Here is a 4,449-nt window from a genome sequence, read left to right on the forward strand (position 1 = left end):
CTCGGCCACCGCGGCCCCGGGCCACAGAAAACTCAGGCTAGTCTAGTATAAGCTGTAAAATAGATTTTTTTTAAAGAATCGCTTAAACATAAAATTATATATTAGAGTTTTAATTACAATGTCTTCATTTATGCGACAATTATTCACTTTAAGAATAAGGACAGGCAGATATTATGGAACAGAACAGGGAAAAGTTCCTTCTCGCCTTGCCCCGACAGAATACACGGCTCTACCACCTGAGCCAGAGAAGCATGTTTCGTCGTCTGAGTGACAGACCGTATTAACACCGCGTACAATCAGTACCGACCCGCTCCTTTTACATTGAACAAGTTCCGCCAAAAGGAAGTTGACAAAATGGCCAACGTGAACGTAAATGTCTGGTCTGGCCTCATATAGTCAAACACAGTGTAGTTAATTTAAACTATTTGATGGCAAAATTCTTCAAATGCACAAAAACAACACAATTAGAAATTGAAAAATTTCATTAAAAAAAATACAAAACAAAACAAAAAATCCCCCAATAAACAAACGAACAAAAAACAAAAACATAATAAAAAAAAAAACCAAAAAAACAAACAAAAAACCGATAACGTAAAAAAGGCAGAAAAAGAAGAAAAAACCCATAAAAACAAAACAAAAACAAAACCAGAAAGCATCTCAAAATTGGGATTCTTAACCTAATTTCGTCATATCATTTCCTTGGGGGTAAGCAGTTTGAGTAAATTACCATATTCAGAAACATTTATGTGTAACAATTGACAAGACGCAAAATCCAACCACCATGTGAATCAATACTGTGTTAACAATGGAAATCGCATACTAGGATTAATCTTCAGGACATCCATACACATGGTAAAAACTAAACACATGTTTCTCGTGTTCTATAAAAGTATCGTCATACCTAATTTGGAAGACGCCACACAAATCTGGCCCCCTATCAAAAAGAAAGCTTAGAAAAATGTGAAGCTCTGATCTAACACAAGTTTAATTTCCTAATATGCCTAACTACATAGAGTATAGGAACAATAGAAATGACATGGTAGCACTCTAAATAAATAAGTAAAAAAAAATCCAGTTATTGGTGAATTACGTGGGGAAATATGTAACAATAAAAGATGTTCAGAAAAGCGAGAACGACCAGGGTCACTCATTTTTTTCTCCAGTAGAAACCTTGATTGAAATATTCCTAGAATTCCCGTCCAAGCTTATTAGTAGAATACCCATCTATTCTCGTTTAAACGTTGTTTTTTTTGTCAAAGTACCTTTTACCAAGATGCGCCACAATTAGCTACAACAAGCTAATGGTGTTGCAGAAGAAGAAATAGTTATATAAAAATAAAAAGGAGACTTCAGCCGGTGTAACATTGAAAATGGTGAAAAATGCCTAAAAAAAGGTTCTAGGATAAACTAATTACAGAACGATGCACACCTAATTGGTATCTTTGTATGGTCAGTAAATTTTATTGGAGTTATTCCTCTTCGTACATTAATTGGACATACAATAAGGCTCACTGGAAGAAGTTACGAGTCCCCTACTAGTGTGAAACTGGGGGAACTATATACCCCCCCCCCCCCCCCCCCCCCCCCCCCTTGTCCATTCGTCCGTTCGTCCGTCCATCAGTCTGTGTGTCGGTCTATCTGTCAGTCCGTCCACTTAGTTTTCTGTTCTTTTCTCAGCCAAGCTTCAAGGTATGTTGGTGAAAGTTGGTACGTAACTTCAGTATGTGTAGGTACAGATCAAGTTCGAGTTTCAGGGTTTCTGGGTCAAGGTCAAGGTCAAGGTCAAGGTTATCATTTTAGCGGGGCCGGTAGGGAACATGTACTGCTTTAGCAATACCCAGCATGCTTGTTAATATAATAAGAAAAACATTAACAAATTATCGCTTAGAATTACAAGATGTAGTGATGAAACAGACGACGTTAACCCTTCCCGAACATCTGGTCCTATTCTCCAGTTTTTCCTCCAGTCGCCTCCGGATGAATTTGTAGGTTTTATTCATGGTCCGTGGTTGTGCTGACCAAGCAGACTAACTGTGACGAATATCGTTTTAGTGATTTTGTATTTGCATTGTCTACGGGGTTCAAATGTCCTCGCCACAATGATGTAAAAGTATGTATATAGATAACCAGAATATCTGTCAGTGGCGTAGTGATTCTGTTGAAAATCTGAACCCACCTGACGAGTGTGAAATTATATGGGCAAATATAGATGTGGTTGGTAATAGGACATTGTACATATGTTCATATTACAACCCCAAACCCAACAATTAGGGGCCGCGGTTGCCGAGTGGTTAAGGTGTCCCGACACTTTAACACTAGAAACCTCTGGATTGCGAGTTCGAAACCTACGTGGGGCAGTTTCCAGGTACTGACCGTAGGCCGTTGGTTTTTCTACGGGTACTCCGGCTTTCCTGCACCTCCAAAACCTGGCACGTCCTTAAATGACCCTGGCTGTTAATAGGACGTTAAACAAAAACAAACAAACCAAACAACCCAAAACCCAACAATGAGCTAAGTGCCAAAATGTTTGACATCTCTCTACGTAGAACATCCCTACATCAAAACTTCTCTCTTGTCATCGGAGGAGATTTCAACCTACCAGGCTGGGACTTAGAGAATAAAATTATCAAACCTAATGCTGCACACTCAAAAATTCACTATGACTTTGAAAATCTGCTTGAGGATACTGGTCTCACTCAACTTGTTACATTCCCTATCCGTAACAGTAATACATTAGACCTTATGATTACCAATTCGCCAAATCAGGCTAGATCAGGCATACCTGACCATGATGTAGTATTTCTCCAAATTTCAAGCATTCCACGCAAAATTTTCCAGAAACCTAGAGTTATCTCATTATATAAAAATGCTAAATGGGATTCTATGAAAAGTGAAACATCCAACCTCTATCAAGACCTATCTTATAACATAGTCCTTACTGTAGAGAGTCTATGGGTATCATTTAATCAGTTCATACATAAAATTGTTGAGGAGCATATCCCACACAAAGTGGATAAAAACAGAGATGGAAACCTCAGGGTAACCTGGGAAATAAAAAAGTTAATAAATAATTAAATAGGTTGTATAAACATGCAAAAAAGTCTGGAAATCCATCCACAAAAGAAAAATTCAAATCACATACAAAAACTTTTGATACAAGCCTACTGGAAGTTCATAGAGGAAAAAGTTAATTCAACCTCAGACTCCTCAGAATATACATAAAACAGCAAAAAACCGACTACAATGATAATAGGGGCACTAAAACACAATGGCAAACTCCACACAGATCCCATGGATAAGGCCAACATACTAAATCAGAAATTCCAGTCGGGTTTCTTGAGTGATGACAACACTACCCAAGACCATCATGCCTTAGGTATGTATCAACATCACATGCAAACAAATGTCTCAGAAATTAATAACGTACACATTACACCAGACAGAATTTACAAGTTATTCCAGAATATTGACACCACTAAAGCTGCAGGCCTTACTTACATCAAACCTAGAATACTTAAAGAACTGGCATTAGAAATGTCCCCCATTCTCCGTCTCATCTTCCAGAGGTTACAAGACACCGGACAAGTTCTATCTGACTGGAAAACAGCAAACATCGCACCTGTATACAAAAAATACTTTAAATTCAATGCAGAAAATTATCGTCCAATCCTCCGGACTTGCATAAATTATGTTGTAAGATTTTTGAACATTTTATAGTTAGCAACATCATGATTCGTGCCGATGACAACAACTTTTTTACCCCTTACATCACTGTTTTAGACCGACAAGATCTTGTGAAAGTCAGCTTATAGAATTCTTAGACGATGTCTCCCTAAATTTTAGAAAATGGCAAATAAACAGATAGCCTGATAATGGATTTTAGCAAAGCCTTTGATAAGGTGAGTCATTTCCTCATTATCCAGAAACTAAAACATTACGGCATAACTGGTAAAATCAACACCTGGATAGAAAAAAACTTTCCAACTAACAGGGCTCGAACTGTAGTAGTTGATTGGGAAATATCAGACTCCGCCCCAGTAAAATCCGGGGTCCCCCAAGGCTCGGTCCTCGGGCCAAACCTATTCTTATACTACATTAATGATATAGCTGAGTGTATAACATCATCCATTAGACTCTTTGCAGATGACACCATCATGTACCTCACCGTAACATCCCAGTGTGATACAAACATCCTGCAAAGAGATCTCGATAAATTAGCCCTCTGGGAGTCAAAATGGAAAATGGCATTCCACCCTGGGAAATGCCAAGTCATTTCTGTCACCAGGAACAGATACACGATCAAAAAGTCACCCATGCACGCTACACGGCCATGAATTAGAACACGTGACAGAAGCCAAATACCTAGGAATCACCATCAACTCTAGTCTTAAATGGGATACATACATAAATAATATAGCAAAAAAAGAAATATCTTTTAAAAAGATAAAC

The sequence above is a fragment of the Pecten maximus genome, chromosome 5 (assembly GCF_902652985.1).
Source record: "Pecten maximus chromosome 5, xPecMax1.1, whole genome shotgun sequence".
In the NCBI taxonomy this organism is placed as follows: domain Eukaryota; kingdom Metazoa; phylum Mollusca; class Bivalvia; order Pectinida; family Pectinidae; genus Pecten; species Pecten maximus.